The following is an 18,418-nucleotide window of genomic DNA, read 5'->3' on the forward strand; positions in this document are numbered from 1 at the left end:
AGTATATATTGTAAGATTACACTTACGTATAGTTCTATAAAATGCAAATGACAGATGCAGGCAAGTGATTGCTTAGGGATAGGGTGGACAGAGAGATGAATTCCAAATGGGCATGAGAAAACTCATGATGAAAATACTGATTATCTTAATTGTAATGATGGTCTGACAGGTGTATACATATGTTGAAACTTATCAAACTGCATACTTTAAATATGTGCAGCTTATTGTACTTCAATTATACCTCCCTAAAGTGCTTTAAACAATTACATGGCCCACAAAGCACATCTTTCAGCCAGAGTGGCCTGGCTGTGGCCCAACAGCTTGAATTCTCAGATGTCAGGATTATCACAAAAGCCAGGAGGACACCCCGAAATAATTAGAATTCTGCCACAGAATGACCCAAGTTTGTGTATCTATGACACGCCGACGGGGAAAGGAGTACTTTCCTTCTCTGTCTTATAAGATTTGAGGAAAACCGGCCTTCCAAAGAAGTGTTGTGCTGTGGCTGACTGCCTTACCCCACCTTGTCATAAGTTGTCGAGCCATAATTAGTTTGCTAGCGCCAGGCTCTGCAAAGCCAGGGGGATTTCTTGGGTTCAACACTCAGTTCCTAAAGATTCTAGAGGACTTTATATCAGGATCCCTCATTTCAGTGTGTTAGTAGCAGCCAACAGAGTTGGCTATAGTCAAATCGCAAGGACTCCTTTGGTTTAAAAGATAAAGTAAATCCCCTGAGGAATTTTCTAGCCAGCCTCAGTTAGCAAGATGACTTTATCACATCTGGGACAGGAGAAAAATTTTTCTAATTACATCTTTTGAATTTTTTATTCCAGGGTCCACTTAGAGGTCTTTCTCTCCAGTGTTTCCGTCTTGCAGGGCTAGCTTCCCAGCTTGGAGCTCTCATGAAGCCATATCTGATGGCTGGGCAGAAATGTAGGAATGCAGAGGAGAATTCGTCTCCTCCAGATAGAGGTACCCAAAGCACAGCAATGCACACTGGCCTCCATCCTTCCTGCAGTATGCTTCAGCCCTGGCATAGAGAAAAGCCAGCTGCAGGCAATTCAATGCTTTCTCTACTGACAAAATCTATGCCAGTTTGGGGAACAAAGATGATTTAGTCTCTTTTCTGTCATTGGCAGCCAGATCAACAAGTAACTCAGATATAAGGGTCCTCGCATGACATCATTTCTGTTAGCCTCAAGACATCTTCCTAACCATCTTTATGCTCCAGAAAAAGCACTTCATTGCATCTTGAGTAGGACAGATCATTTAACTTCTCAGCATCTCATTTTCCAGTTACTCATGCATTCATCTATTCAATGAGTAGTTAATATATACCTACTATGTACAGGTCACTCATGAACTTTCAGTAGGAATTAAGGTTAAAATCTATATCTACTCAAAACCTACACAATTCACTTTTCCCTCCATCATTAATAAGATAAACTATCTTTTTGAGCCACTATCATGCACCAGCTGTTTTTCATACATTATTCTTTTCCTCACAATGCAAGTTAAGTATTATAATAAGCATTTGATAGTTAACCAAACAAAAGTTAAACAATTCACCCAAAGCTGCAAGCTACATAATTGCCTAAACTAGAATTTGAACACAAATTTAGAAATATCTCAAACCCACGCACTTTCCATACTATCAGGCACCTCAGTAGATTACCCAGCCCGTTTTAGTGGCTTGAATATGGTGATGCTTTCCTATATTTAAGCACTTCAGCAAATATGTTCACATCTATTATCTTTGAAACATTTTATTGGGCATTACAATGGTAAGAGTTGTCTGGCTGTTTAGGCACTTGGTAAATTCCTATGGTGCAGTTGTGGTTCTCAGCCTTTAGGTTCAGAAATAATTTTTTCTGGGCTGGGCAAAGTGGCTCATGCCTGTAATCCTAGCACTTTGGGAGGCCAAGGTGGGTGGATCACTTGAGGTCAGGAGTTTGAGACCAGCCCGGCCAACATGGTAAAACCTCATCTCTACTAAAAATACAAAAAAATTAGCCAGGTGCGGTGGCATGTGCCTGCTTCTTGGGAGACTGAGGCACAAGAATCACTTGTAACCAGGAGGCAGAGGTTGCAGTGAGTTGAGCTCGCACCACTGCACTCCAGCCTGGGTGACAGAGTGAGACTCTGCCTCAAAAGAAAAAAAAATGCAAGGTCCCGGCTATCATGGTGACTAAGCTGTTAACGCTATGATTCAGATTGCTAATGCTAACTGGGAGAAAAATGGACACACAAGTCATGGAAGTCCAGCCTTTACTATGTAGTTTGAGGTATTTGTGAGTTAGCTAAGAGGACATTTTTGGGAGCCAATTTATGAAGAACCAATTGTTAAATTTTCAGGAATTTTGTAAGCAGGTTGATATATCAGCCATAGTCAGTATTTTTACACCATGGCAATTGACAAGCTTCAAATTAGGGCTTCTCTTTCCTCTTCCCATAACAGCTGGTTGTTCAAGATTTACCAGCACATTACCGGGTAGAGGCGGAGAAGGCTGGATATGTGGACCAGGAGAAAGATTTTAGCTTCCTTGGCTTCTAAAGTTTGTATTTAAGTTTAGGCATTGTTAGAAAACAGAGGGTAGTTAAAGTCTTGGGATAGACAAGCTAGCTTTGGAGAGAGTGATAAAAGCAGTGAGAAGAGAGCAAAAAGAAAGAAAGAGAAAGAAAGGAAGGAAAGAAAGAAAAAAGACGAGAAAGAAAGGAGAAAGAAAGAAGAAAGAGAAAGAAGAAAGAAGGAAAGAAAAAAGAAAAGAAAGAAAGAAGAAAGAAAGAAAGAGAAAGAAGAAAGAAAGAAAAAAGAAAAGAAAGAAAGAAAGAAACTCCAATGGTTAGTAGAGGAGCAAAATGGGGAAAAGCCCTGGAAGAGATTTCAATGAATCAGGTTTGAAGTACAAGGAAGACATTTCAAAGAAAAGTGTAATAAATTTCTGGAAGGAAGTGTTCCACTTTGTTATGTGAATCCTTTAAAACTGAAGTTTAAAAACTGTCTAGGAATTTGGGTGGCTAGGATGGGATGAATTGTTGATAAATTTAAACAAAGTATTTTCCAAGAGTGATGGGGAATGAAGCCAGATGCAGAAAGGTGAAAAGTAAATAGGATATGTATTGGAGATTACAAGGACACAGGACCAGAGAGTGCATGTCTGTTGACTGGGAACCCCTTTCCTAAAAGAGTTGTATCTTCTTTTTCCAGGCTTTATCCCTTGGATTCCTATTTTTTTTCTTCATGCAGGATATGCCCTTCTGTTAGCATATTCCTTTTTCACATGGAGGATGAAGAAGACAACAGCTTTGCCTCTGCCGAGCAACCATGCTCCCCTGAGATTGATGGCTCCCAAATCATTGAACCTGGAAGTTCATCTGCTTATCATTTAGGATAGGTTTTTCCACAGATGGCTAATTTCATTTCCCACATGTTGAATTTCTTTCTAGCTTTCTACTCAGAGGGGAATCTAAATTTCATGCTCAGGGAGTGCCCTGCTCTTACCCCATGAACATATGCTCCGAGAGAGAATGTTTTCTCTGCTCATTTTTAATTCATAAAATATGCAGCAAATTTGTGGGAGAGGAGGAAAAAGACAAGAGTACATAACTTACATTGCCTGCTTGGCAGTAATGATCCCACCACAACTCAGAGGGTTGGCCTCATCTGCATGTGCATTGACAGGGTGTGGTCAAGCTCTGGACCATGATGTTCTACTACCCAGGTCTCAGCCAGCTGGGCTGGGGATGGACAACTATTCAACAGATGGTCATCTCAAAATCTGGACAGGAACTTGCTGGCTTACAAAGACAAGCTGAAATAACCAGATTACCTCTCTCTTAAACTTCCCTCTGGGACTCTTAGCTTGACTTCTTCCAGCATGGGCTGGAAGGGCAAATAAAATAGAGAGCATATGGACAGGCAGAAAGAGAAAATCCGAGCAGAGAGATGAGCACATGATTCCTGAGAGACATAGAGTGTTTAAGGCTACAACTGAGCTTCGCAAGAACTGGAACTTTGGAATTGGAAGATTGGAAACTAAGGACAATGTCAGATATAAAGATAATTTACTCAAGGTTCCAGTTTATTACAACAAAAGAGCCCAACTTAACACTGATGTGGATTTTGTCAAAGACACCATATTTGCATTTACTAAACACTTACTCCATACCAGGTGCATAGAGAATAAGGCTCTATCTTCCCTGTCCTCAGTTCGTTGAGTAGAAAATAGGAAAAAGCGGTCCTTGAAAAAGAGAAAAAGGAAAAATTAGAAACAGCACCTAACGTCACAATTTGGGAGTAGAGTGTTTATGCAATAATTGAAGGGCAGGCTGAATTTCTATCAGCAAATTGAGGACAACTCAGTCTCAAATAGCTGGCCACATAGTATTTGCAGCTTATCTGTGTTTAGAATCATTGGTTTGCCACTTCAGACAGTAGAGATCTACTAGCCCATTTGACAGTCTGGTTGGTTTCTCTCTGCTACGAGGCCACAGTCTGAATGCCATCTCCTGGTTTTCCCAAGAGGAATATCTTGAGGTGGCATGGCTAATTCTTAAAAGATACATATTTTGTTCCCTATTAAGACACTCAAAACCTATAAACAAGAATAATGCACAGACTTGAGGCACCTAGATTAGGATTTGGTAAATGGGAGCTAAGTAGGATGCAAGAATTATCTCACATAATCTTAGATAGTACCACAAAGTGCCTACTATTATTATTTCCTTTCTTTTGAGACAGCATCTCACTCTGTGGCCCAGGCTGGAGTGCAGTGTTTCCATCGTGGCTTACTGCAGCCTCAACCTCTTGGATATGTGGACCAGGAGAGAGTGTGGATCACTCTCCTCTCCTGGTCCACATATCCAAGAGGTCAAGTGACCCTCCCACTTCAGCCTCCCAAAGAGCTGGGACAATAGGTGTGAGCCACCTTGTCTGGCCCATTATTTACATTTTGAGATTAAGAAAAAAAAACAAAAACTAGAGGTTACTGAAGTTAAGTCAACTTGCCAAGGTCACCAGCCAGAGGTAATGGATTAGTCTAATTGTATTTCCATGGTTTTCATTATGACACCATGCAGGAAACATCATGCTTACGTATTCTTATCCAAACTAACTCATATCACTGGCAATAGCAAGATAATCGCTAGTGTAAGTTATACTTTCACTTATCACCCTCAGAGTAGCTGTGCTCTTTGGGAAGAACAGTTGCATAGAACAATCTAGAAAATGCTGAATTTAATCAAATGAAGGACAATGCATAAGTAGATATTCAATCTCCTTATCTCTCATACACACACATAAAAATAAAAATGTGTGTGTGTGTAAATATTAATTAATATTAAGGCCTATTAAAGCAAAAAAAATGAAGGAAGAGAGAAGGAGGGAAGGAAGGAAGAGGGAGGGAGAAAAAGAAAGAAAGAAAGAAAAAGAAAGCAAGCAGGAGAGAGAAAAGGAAGGAAGGAAGGAAGGAAGGAAACCACAATACTTACAGCAATTGTTAAAAATGGTGAGCTGGTCATACTTAATTAGTAATAATTGAATAAGGTAATACATCAGTGTTTTCTTTGGTAAACAAAGATGTTGGAAAGTTTTAATTATCCAGAAAATCTCACAAGCTGTGGCTTGTATCCCCTCCAGGCTGCCAAGGGCTGCACAAAAATTAGTTTGTGCAGTGATGGAAACACAGAGTTAAATAACAAAGCAGCTCTCCCATCTCTGGGAGGGAAGCAGGACAGCTTTTGAAACTATTCACTTTAGGGCTGACTGGAGGGAGGAAAGACAAAAAAAATAAGCCTTCCATTCACACACCAGATGTTCCCACTAAATAAACACTTTGAAGAAAGCTAAGCTTGAGCAGATGATAATCATTGTTGAGTTTGGGAGCTCAGCAGTCATGGAAGAAAATTCCTGGAGGGGCGAGAGCTGCCTATTGCTGCGACATGCCATGGTGTTCTGGCCTTGGCAGGGGTATCCATGTCTCTGTATCTGATGAGCTGCAGTAGCCCCTGCCTATCCCTAGGCTTGCAGAGTCCTCTGCTCCGACTCATTGCTGGAGATGAGCACTGTGAAACTCAGCTGTTGATGTTTGTGGGTGGTTGGAGGAGCTGCCTTTCTTGCTCCTTCAGAATATTGCAGTGAGGAGGGGGGAACTGCCTTACCTTGTCCTACATACCTTCAGTCTGTAAAGACATTCTGAATCACAGGGATGAAGAAGCGATCCTTGGTTTGTGGTCTGACCACCACAGGATGGTGTCTTAGGTCAAGCTTCCTAGAAGCAGAGCCTGACACAGTGATTTGGGGCATGTAGGGCACTTTTAAATTTTATTTTATATTTTTATGTCTTAAGATGGAGTTTCGCTCTTGTCGCCCAGGCTGGAGTGCAATGGCATGATCTCGACTTACTGCATCCTCCACCTCCCAGGTTCAAGTGATGAGTCTCCTGCCTCAGTCTCCCAAGTAGCTGAGATTATAAGCACCTGCCACCACACCCAGCTAATTTTTGTATTTTTAGTAGAGGTGAAGTTTTGCCGTGTTGGCCAGTCTGGTCTTGAACTCCTGACCTCAGGCGATCCACCCACCTCATCCTCCCAAAGTGCTGAGATTACAGGTGTGAGTCAACACGCCTGGCCAGGGTACTTATTAAGAGAGTGCTCTAAGGGAAAGAGGGAAGAAGGATGAAAGAAAGAGTGGAACAAGCATGTAGTCTCAGGTTAAATTCAGTTTCAACTTGACTGGCAAGGAGCTCAGAGGCATGAATTATGCTGCAGATTTGTCCCATCAAGGAGTTGGGGTGGTTACTTCCAGGAAAGATGGGGACTCTTCTGGGGCAGGAGCTATGGAACATTAGCACCTAACACTCACAGATGCTGGTGTTAGATGCACCACTATCATTAAAGTAATGCAACTATAAGTCAAGACGGAAACCAGGGAATTGCTTTCATACTTAACTCATTATTGTGGTAGCTTGAGCCTGTACATTAAATTCATTACAGAATAGTGTATCTCATCTGATACATATAACGACCTGATAAGGTGGGCAGGGCAGATATCAATTCTTGGTCAGTACTGAGTGCTATTTTACAAAAAAGGAAATGTGCCCAGATTGACTGCATTACTGGCCTAAGTAAGCCAGATTATATGAGAAGAGTTGCAACTGGAACTTAGGACATCTAACTTCAAGATCTGTGTCCTTTCTGGTATATTGCTCTGTACCTCACATGGTAAAACATAAGAAAGCTTAAATGGTGAGAGCAAGCATACAGGTAGCAGAGAAAACACTGGAAGAAGTAAATAAGGGTGATAAGAATTGAGTTGAACTCAAAAAAAAACCAAAAAAGGCATGCTGGGGGAGCCACATCTGTGCTGGGTGGATTCTATGATGGTTAAGATTTAGCTTGATGGAAAGATGAGACCTTTCCAGGCTCAGGTAGTCCAGAGACCAAAATGAGCTAGGGTACATCTGGTCAGAGCATGTTGCCCATTCTGGAGAGACTAGAGTAGGATGAGCAATGGTAAATTGTGTGTTGTGCTGGGGAGAGGGCTGTCAACCACTTCAGCCTGTCTCTCCTCTCACTTTTCTCCCATATAGTTTTCTCTCCATCTGCCCAACACACTCTTCTCTAGGTTTTTAATTTGGCTATCATTTCTGGTTTTGTTAACTCCTGAATGACTGGTCCTGAACAGTGGAGAGTTGCGTGAAATTGCTTTCCTCCATTAGATGAACCTAAATAAAGGCATTTAAATTCAGTATGCATTTCCTATGAAGCAACAGTAGTTTTAGAGCATGAACATGGTTTAGGAGAGGCCAAGGTACTCAAAACCGCTCCACTCTTGTCTCAAACACACCTACCCGTGAGGTTCCCAAGAGTCCCAAAGGGAAAGACAAAAGAAAACAAATTGCCGCATTCCTGTTCCTAAGACCTGGATCACTAACCCTAACGCAGAAGGTTTGCAGAAACCTGAGTGAAGCACGTGACCCAGCCTCGATATTTATAAGTCCTCTTCACCAGCCTCTCCTCTCCTGGAAGCTCCACAGAAAATCATGGGATCTCATGCAGTCTATTTCATGAAAACACAGAAAACAGCAAGAGTGCGTATGAATGAAAACTCCCTTCTTTCTTGAGAGACGGCCACATCATGGCAGCAGAGTGGATCCTAGAACTAGAAAAGGGAGCCCCACCTGGGTCCTAGAAACTGGAAATCAGATCACTCTCTTTTCTCCTTCAGGAAGAATTGGGGGCAGGGCCGTCAGTGGGAAATTTCTTATTAATAAAAAACCCCTAGGCTTGTGTGATTAAAGGGCTTATATAACTGAAGTTACCTAACAATAGTAGTTTACAAAACACAGACTACAAAAACAATCCCATAACAGACAGCCCAGATTCACTCTAACCCACAGGACTGGCCCCTGGCCTCTTAAGTTTTGATGGGAAAGGAGCAGCAAGGAAAAGAAATGGATGTGGAGCCTGGCATTGCATGCTAACAGCTAAGTCCTGGGAGAGCTGCTGTGGGATCTGAGCTCCCACACAGATACGCTGCTTACCTTAAATGTTATCCTTTTGCCTATCTCTTTCTTTATCTGTTTTTTCCTCAGGGAGAGGCCTGTGTAGTGGGTTAAATAGTGACCCTACACAAGATATGTCCATACAGAACATGAATATGACAGTCTTCTTGTTTGAAAAAAATAAAAGGATCTTTGCATACATAATTAGCGATCTTGAGATGAGACCATCTTGGATTAATGGGATGGACCCTAAATCCACTGACACATATGTTTATTAGGAAGAAGGGAAAGTTCACGGAGAAGGTGATGTGAAGAGGGAGGTGGAGACTGGAGTGGTGCATTTACAAGCTAAGGAATGCAGAGAAGCTCCAGCAGCCACCGGAATCCAGGAAAGAGAAATGAAACAGATCATCTCTCAGAGACTCTGGAAGGAACCAACTCTGCCAGCTCCTTAACTTTGGACTTCTGGCCTCTAGAATTGTGAGAGAATAAGTTTCTGTCGTTGTAAGTTACCCAGTTTGTCGTAATTGGTCACAGTACCGTAGGAAACGAATGCAGGCTTTTAGTTGCTGTTTACTCTCAGGTGGTGACAACAAGTTGGATGAACCCCAGGATGTCCTCAGCCCAGGTACCTCAGCTATCAGGGAACAAGACCAGCTGTGAATCTAATCTGCACTGAAACTTAGGAGCTTCCATAGTCTATTGAGGCCCATGACTTCACACAGAAGCTCCTGCCCTGGGCTCATCAGGCAGCATCGCTGCTCAAAAACATCCCATTAAACCCAACTCAAGCACATCTCAACACACCTGGGCAATAAGCTCACGTGGCAACTGCTCTCCTTTTTGGCAAAGGTCTTTTATCAAACAATACAGACTATATTTTCAATCATTCCCACATCACAGGGAAGAGAAAAACCCTGTTAGTGTATGTTCACTGAGAAAAGAAAAAAGAAAAAAAGAAAAAACAAAACCCAAAGGTAAAATATCACACTTGGTACATCCAGAGACTAGCTGGGGCTTTGAGGCTCCGTGCATTTTAGCAGATAGCTGACAGGATGTAATTCAATCTTTTTAACTTCATGATACATATTTAGGTCAGTGACTTTTAGATAAAGAAAAGACTTCAGTCAAAAATGAAACTTCTGATGAATAACGTGGAGAACGTTGAATAATATACAAACATTTCTTTCCCCTCAATCAGAGAGATGCTGGGTTCTGCTAGTTTCAATTCCTGTCACTGCCATCCTTTTGTGCAGAAAACAATCTGGGAGGAGGAAAGAAAAGAAACGGTAGCACTTGGGGTAGAAAGAGGGAGGATTTGAGGGTGTTGGAGAGACTTTAAAAAAAGGAGAGGAGAAAAAAAAACCCCTCAGCATGGAATAATTGAAAGATCCTAAAAGATGCAGGGAAATTGCCGCATTGTTGATAATAACCATAATAACAAAGCTAATGATAGGCTCCTGGAGAGGGAGGACTTTGCATGGTGTCATATTTGTTATAAAGAAAAGGAGACGTTCAGTTGGCAGGGACGGCTGCCTTTAGCAATTTGGCATTCATCCTGCAGCAGCCCACCAGCCACATCCTGGGTCAGCCTCTTGTCTCCTACACTGTCCTGGCTCTAATTTTGCTTCTACAAAATTATTGGTATTGTGGTTCTTCTCTGAGGCTCAACAAAAGAACAGGTGTAAATGTTAGCGAGGTGGTGGGGCCGGTTTGGGGACTATCTTTTCAAACTTTGTTTCATTGTTTCCTATGAGATGGAGGAGAGGCCCCACTGGGTTGTTGGATGGGTGGGAGTAGAGCCCTCGTGACTGGGCAGGCAGGTTGCCTCACAGTCTGAACCTTGCTTTGCTTCTGCCCAAGCGAAGACTTACCTAGAAAAGTGCAGAAGGGTGGGATTGGAGGATATGCTTATTGATGCAAACCTGGTATACTTCAGATGCTTTACATTTATTTATATTTATTAATGTATTTTAGAGACAGGTTCTCTCTCTGTCACCCAGGCTGGAGTGGAGTGGTATGGTTACAGCTGACTGAATCCCTGAACTTTGGGGCTCACATGACCCTTCCTACCTCAGCCTCATGAGTAGCTGGGACCACAAGTGCTCACCATCATGCCTGGCTAATTTTTTATAAAGAAAGGGTCTTGCTATGTTCCCCAGGCTGGTCTCGAACTCCTGGCCTCAAGAGATCCTCCCACCTTGGCCTCCCACAGTGCTGGGATTATGAACCACCATGACTGGCCAGCTTTATATTTATTTTATTTTCTTCTCAAGGCCAAAAGAGAAAAATGAGGCTTGGAGAGGTCAGAAACTTACCCAAGACCATATAGCTAATAAATGCAGAAACTGGAATTGAACGCAGATCTCTAGCCCTTCAAAGGCGAAATTCTTATGACACATCATGCCCCTGTCACCAAAGGGAAATAAAATGTCCTTGATGAGTCTGAGGTGGGGAGTGGTGACATTAGTTCTGAGAGCTCAGAGTTGGAGACAATTCATCTGAAGGAAGAAAGGTTGCACTGCATGTCAATAAACACTTATAAAAAGCACATGTTGTAAATGGAAAAAATTTATGAGTAGACCATTTTCCAAAGTGGATGGGGCTAGTTTGAACCTGCTCACCTTCCAGTCTGTCTTCCAGATCCAAGGCTTCCAGAATTCCAAACCTGAAGCCCTAGCCATTACCTTGTACCAGAGCATCAAGTAGGTACTAAAGTTCAAGGAAGAAATTTCATTGGAAATTTTCCTTCTGTTTAAAATATTTTCTCAGCACCGGGAATGCTTTCAGCAAGCTAAGTTCTTCACCTCGCAGTTTATGCAGAATCTCTTGCCATGTTTGATAACCACTTAAACCCTTAATTGGTGTTGTTTTGTTCCAACATTTGTTAACAATGGCAATTACTTATGGATGGGACATTGCCAGCAAAATTACTACCCAAAAAAGTTTCTCTGCTTTTGTGAAAGGAAAAAGATAAAAGAGAAGCAGAGAGCAACATTAGAGTCATTTTCTTTGCCAAGAATCTTGAGTAATGATTTCTTGTATCTTTAATACTTATTGTGAAGGACCCAGCTAATTCCAGTTTCTTTTTCCACTTATAAAGACCAATAAACCATCCTCTAGCAGATACTATACTACCACAAGTCTCTCTTGAAATTATCTGTCTTTGACCTGTGAATGTTCCTATTTTAACTATGCTTAATAATCAGTATTGAGGAACAATCTAATTATGTTTTTAAAAACATTGATTAAAAGGATTCTGAGGCAATACCCCAAAATCCACAAGACCTGGAGAACCATTATGAACATCTGATGTGACTTTTACTTTCTTCTTTTTTAAAAATAATCATGAAATGAATATGTGCTAATTTAAAAAAACTTGAAATGACATAGAAAATAAATGCCTTGTCATTGCCAACTAGGAGCTTTCTAGCTCACTCCTGACTATCCCATCATCCCCATTCAACCTCCCGTTCTGCCCCTTCTCCAAGTTTCAGCATTCCAATATTTTGCCCAAGAGGAAAGGAATATTCCAGATGGAATAAAAAATTGGGATAAAATTCCAACATTTAAAAATACCTAGTGTAGATGAAATTTCCTTTGAGAATTCTTCCTTAACTGTCATCACAGCTTTTCCTCTGGGGAATAAAATAATTATTCCTTTCCTCTCTCTGTTACCTTTCCCTAAATTATTAAAGCGCTTTGTCTCCCTAAAGAGTGTAAATGTAATAGAAAATTAAAAACTACTTACAGGAATGTTCCTTAAATGATAAGAAGTTCCACCAGACCAAGAATGAAGTCTTGTATTCATATCTGAAATTCCAGCATTTAACATAGTGCCAGCCACTTGGTTTCTTAGTTTATGCTCAACAAATATTCAAAGAATAGTGATTTTGAAAAATCACTTGAGGAGTTATTGCGGTGGACATTCATTCTCCGTCCAGCATCCATTCTGCCTTCAAAACCATTCACTTATTTCCTTAGGTGGGAACAGGGGAGATCACTTTTGCTTAGTATATGTTGTATAAGAGGAACAGTAACTCCAAATACTTCTACTCCTACTTCAAAAGTCAGAGCAATACTTATGGATTTATTCCCTCATTGTTTTCTTCACTGTGTAGTGTGCTGGGGCTCTCAAACAGTACTATAGACCAGCGGTCCCCCACCCCCAGACCGTGGACCCATACCAGTCCCTGACCTGTTAGGAACCTAGATCCCCAGCATGCGCAGGTCACAATAGGGTCTGCACTCATAAGAGACTCTAATGCAGCCAAGTGATCATCACCACCTGATCTCCACCTCCTGTCAGGTCAGCGGGAGCATTAGAGTCTCAGAGGAGTATGAACCCTATCGTGAACGGCACATGCAAGGGATCTAGGTTGTGCACTCCTTATGAGCATCTAACTAATGCCTCGTGATCTGGGGGTGGAACAGTTTCAACCCCAAGACCATCTCCTCCACTCCTATCCGCCCCCACCAATTCCTAGGAAAAACTGTCTTCCACAAAAACCATTCCTGGTGCCAGAAAGGTTGGGGGCTGCTGGCTTAAATAACAGAAATTTATTTCATCACAATTCTGGAAGCTAGAAGTTTTAAATTCTCTCCTTGGCTTATAGATGGCCATCTTCTCCCATATCCTCACGACCTTCCTCTGTACCTGTCTTTGTCCTAGTTTCTTCTTCTTATAAAGACACCAGTTATTGGATTAGGTCTCATCCATATGACCTCATTTTAGTATAATCACCTTGTTAAAGATCCACTTTCCAAATAGAGTCCCATTCTGAGGTCCCGGGAGTTAAGGATTCTGACACATGAGTTTTTGGAGGAACACAGTGCAGCCCGTACACTCATTGCACATGCAGTGAGCATGGGACCTAAACTCTACCGATTGGGGAATCTACCTGGAATTTTTAACCTTCAGTAACATAAGGGTAAAAGAGATGACTACAGGTCACTCATCCCAGAGGAGGAGTCTGAAAAGATGCTGTCTGCTAGGAAAATATTCCTAATCTTCCTGATTCTCATCCCTCCAAAGCTGTCTTGGCTCCTGCCTCTTTCCAAGCTAAGTGTTCCAAACTTGATTCTCAGTGAGTTCTGATAACTGGTAAGAAATTCCTTTGGCTTGAATGAGCCAGGATCAGTGTCTGTTTTCTGCAACCAAAAACCCTATTTGATACAATATTTTAAAGACTTTCAAAAACCATCTCAATTTGTGCTCACTTACCTCTGAGTATGTTGGAGTTCACCACTCCCACGAGACACCAACGCTGATGGGAGATCTTCACCACTTCCATGAGACACCAAGACACCAAAGCTGATGGGAGATCTTCATAAATATAGTTTTGGGGCTTAGACGGTTGAATTTTCCGTCATAGATCAGGATTTGAAAGGGGAAAAATACTAATTCAAGGGTAAATGGAACATGGACACAATCTCTGACTTTGGATAAATGGTTTCTCTGGATTTTAAGTTAGACTGACCACACTTCCTGGTTTTCTTGAGACAGCCCTGTTTCATGCTACTTTTCCCAGAGTAATTATTGATAGTGTCTCATCCATCCCAAATGTGTTCCCATGTGTATATAATTAATTATATATGGCCACCCTATTTTACATGTGTCATGGCCACTGACGTATTCCCAGTATCCAGAACAGAGCCTGGTAGAAAGTAGGTGTTCAATACATATTGTATTAAAGAAAGAATGAAAAACTCAATGAAAGGGGCCTTGCCCCATTATCAGCTATGGATGCACATTTAAATATTTATTTTTCTTCAGCTTGATGCCTCCTGCTGGTCTATATCATCCAGTCAAGAGGTTTTGGAAGGACAGTATCTCCTTATGGAGAGCTCCTAGACACAAAGGAGACATGTGTTTGGAGATTTGCCATATTCCTGTTAGCACCCATGGACATGGTGGCTGCCTCTTTAAAAAAGGATGGATTTCAAGGCAAGGTGTGATGCCCACCTGTTATTAAAAAGCCTGCCAAGATCTGAGCTCCATTGGGTTCAGTGTTCCTTCTCCCTGTACCTGCCCTCCCCATGCCTATTGCCTGGATGAGGCTCCAACTTGATCAGTAGGCAACCAACATGCCACTAATTAGGAGGCACAAGGCATAGCAGAGAATGATTAGCTCATGATGAGCACACGCTGCCTAGAGTTGCCTTGTTACTATTATAAATAGATTAGAAATCTGGGGAGCATCTGCATTTCCCCTCACAGAGGAGACTCTGAAATTGACAAGTTGAAATGAAAATGTGTCAAGTAGAGCTGCATAATTGACAAAGATTAACTTTATTTCTCTAGGCCTATCTCTCCCTTCTTCTTTTTTTTTTTTTAAGACGGGGTTTCACCATGTTGGTCAGGCTGGTCTTGAACTCCCGACCTCAGGTGATCCACCCGCCTTGGCCTCCAAAGTGCTTGGATTACAGGCGTGAGCCACCATGCCCGGCCTAATCCCTTGAAAAGCCCCAGTTGCCAATGGAAGAAACCCAGCAATTCTCTAATTGAACCATAAGATCTTGGAAGGATCCTTGGAAGGATCTTCTTGCACTTACCTTTCTTAAGTGCAAGAAAACCATTCTGGCACTCCAAGGACCAGATGTGTTGTTTGCGGAGAAAATTATAAGCTTCCCAGGTGAGTCTACCTTGAAATCAAGACAGACAGAGTGTTGACAAGAAAAATGATCCTGTTTTCTGTTTGCTACCACAGCACCCTCCTTTCTCTCCCCATGCACTGTGTTTGAACAGACTGCTAATTGCAGCCAGTTCCTGGGATACTGACAGCAATAACCCTTTCTAAGTGGGAGTAAACAATGAAAAACCTTGCATAGTAGGAAGAGTCTTCTGGGTGAGACCCGAGGGAGGAGAAGTGGGCCTTTTTGGTGGTAAGAGTATCCCTGGAGCCCAGTAGCCATCTGCACGTAGGACACTGGGCACAGACATCTCCACTGAAGAAGTCTCTATTCTTTGGGGAACAGACCACACATTTCCTCAGGGGCAAATCACTGAGGGCTCCACATTATCTGGTTCATTTTTAATAGCTGCAAACAGCATTGTTCCCCAGAGACTAAGCTGTAATGACAGATGGCATGTGTGCCCATCATAATCTATTTTCCTCTGTCTTCCCTGGCATTTTGTAAAGAATCTGCATCTTGCATGTACTCTGGAACAGCTCTCCTTGAGCTGTGACCAAGTTGAAGGCACTGGGAAACTGTGTCCTTAGCACCTCTGGGTATCTAAGAGGTTTATTTTTTATAAGTAATTGTTTATTGGATAATTTTTCAATGTATGTAGACAAAGAAACCCAAGTCAGTGACCCCCGGACCTGAGACTACACATGTCCTCATGAAACAAAAGCACTGTATGGGAAGGGAGAATGAGGAAGATGTAAATTATGTTAATAATACCTGCGCTGAAAAACATAACAAGCAAGGCCAAACTGTTTTTTTCCCATTAGCATGGCTACGTCTGGGGCACCCACACATCAGAGTGAGCCTGTTTTAGAAGCTGAGAGCTTCCAGTCATTGACTTTATGAGGCATTCTTGGCAACCCTGATAGAAGAGTCCACCTCTTGCCCCTTCCATATGGTCCAAGCAACATTAGATCAGTCATATTTTGTTTTAAAAGCAATAAAAGAAGCAATGACTTTTGAGATCAATGTGTAAGTAGTAAATTTTAACCAAATTCTCTTCTTCCTAAAGGGGAACTGATGGAGACAGCATGTATCTTTAGATAAATCTGAAGTTTTTTCCCTGCAGGTACAGCCCTAAGTGAGACCGCCTGGATATTTTTACAACTCGAGGTCAGAGACAGTGTTATGTGGGCAAAGATCCAGCGCAATGAAACTAGCACTTCTCAGAATCAATTTATTATTTGTGTCTTTACCCAAATTATCTCATTAAATCTAGATTCCAACCTTGGGAAGTAAATGTCATTATTTTTAATTTATAGGTAAGGAAATTGGACCTTGATTATGTCATTTTACCCCTCTGAGTCTCAGATAATTGAAAAGTGATGGATCCAAGTTTTAGTCTCCAGTGAATTGAACTCTTAACTGAGGTTCTCCCCGTCTTTTTGTTTATAATGTTCCGTCGGTTCCTCTCTGAGTGCACCTATGTATGTATCATCATGATACATGGTCAGAAATGCAAAAGGCCTATTAAAGGACACTCTGCTACTGTGAAGAACATGGTGATTAAACTTCAAGGAATATCAAGATGCATAGTGCTTTGGGAATTAATGGTTGGGCTACATCTGGTCCCCTTTGGCAGTACTGTTGGAGCAGACAAGAGAATTTTGGCAGGATGTGGTATAATCTGGATGAGGCATCCTTATTGCTTATGTTGTTCTCTGGCCTTCTTCCCTCTGAACAAGGCTCATCACTTTAAAAGGTGAACAGCCCAGCAAGTGGAACTGGGGTGAACAGCTGTCTGCTGAGCAGTCTATTTCAGTCCAGTGGGAGAAGCAAGGGCATCAGGCCATGGGCTGCTAAACAGGTGGGTCAGTAGGGCAGTCACATAGGAGGGCTGTGAGCCACGGAAGGATGAGTGTACTTGGGATGTGAGATTCTACACTGTTCTGGACATTATGAGAGCCATATGACTGGCACTACCATCGGGCTCTTCACTGTTGCCCAGGGATGCACAGTTCAATCTATTTTGCATTTTGAGGGAGATGTGTGGTAGTAAAGATCCTGCCTTATTATAGCAAACACTGGACTCCATCTTCATCTCTGCACTACCTTGCTTTGTGACTTTTGGAGTCGCTTTCCTCTCTGTTTATTGCTCTGCAGAAAGGAGTTCTCTTAATACTGACATAATTCTGGAATTGGCAATGTGCTTTTAACATCTCTGGAAATCAAAACAAGCCAGGAAGGCAGGCCATGAAATGTTTTCCTTCTACAAATAAGGTACTTGTGTCCAGAATTACTTGCTGAAAGTTAGAGATCTCCTAATTACTAGCTCAGTATTCTTTCCAAGGCACGATCCATCACCGCCTTAACTCACAATGTGTTTTTGTCCCAGATAACTCATTGAGTGACTCTCTAAGTTGCAGCTGTTGCCCAGGAAGAAATGAGCAAATTTGGAAGCTGTTCTCATTTCTGTAGATTAAGGTGCCTTGTATTATGATAACAGGAGTCAAAGGAGGTGATCCCTGAATTATTTAGTGGCAGATAAAGCAGTTATTCTCAAATTTTCATGCACATGAGAATCCTGGAAGAATCCAACCCCAGGGTGCTTCTATGGGCTTAGTTATTGGCTTTAGAATTCCCTTAAAGACAATTCTGATGCAAAGAGTGTCCTCACCACTGATAGGAAACCCTGCATGAAAATAACTGCAAAGCCAGCCACACTCTCTGCCATCTGCTTCTGCCTCTGCCTTAGTCTACTACTACTGAGAATTCTGACAAACTCATGCTGATGGTGAATACAGAGGCTATATTCTTAGCCATGGCTTACCCAAATGACCCGGCTGACTCATACATTCTTACTGCTTTATTTCTCTTTCATCTCTCTTAATCTGAGGAAGAAACTTCACCAACCTGAACACAAAATTAACAAGAAAAACTCAGATCCCATTAGGAAGCAAAAACTAATGCATTTACAAAATTCGTCTTTGACTTAGGATAGAAATATTGGACACTTTACATTATTTGATAGCTCCAAATCATTAAAAATCCCTTAAAGAAGTATAGGCACTTATACAAGAAAACCCCTGCTTCTTTTTGAGATACCTAAGTGACATTCTCAATATGCAAGGCAGGTACTTACATCAATTTTTCAAAAGGTAAGTATAACTCAAGAAAATTTATAGTAAGAATTACACGATTTTAAAATAAATTCCTAAATCAAAAGAAAATCACCTTTGTTTAGTTCTTTATCATCAATTCTAGTGCAGCAAATATGATTCCAG

Source organism: Aotus nancymaae, unplaced genomic scaffold (assembly GCF_030222135.1).
Source record: "Aotus nancymaae isolate 86718 unplaced genomic scaffold, 86718_ANA_hifiasm-v0.15.2.pri h1tg000010l, whole genome shotgun sequence".
Taxonomy (NCBI): domain Eukaryota; kingdom Metazoa; phylum Chordata; class Mammalia; order Primates; family Aotidae; genus Aotus; species Aotus nancymaae.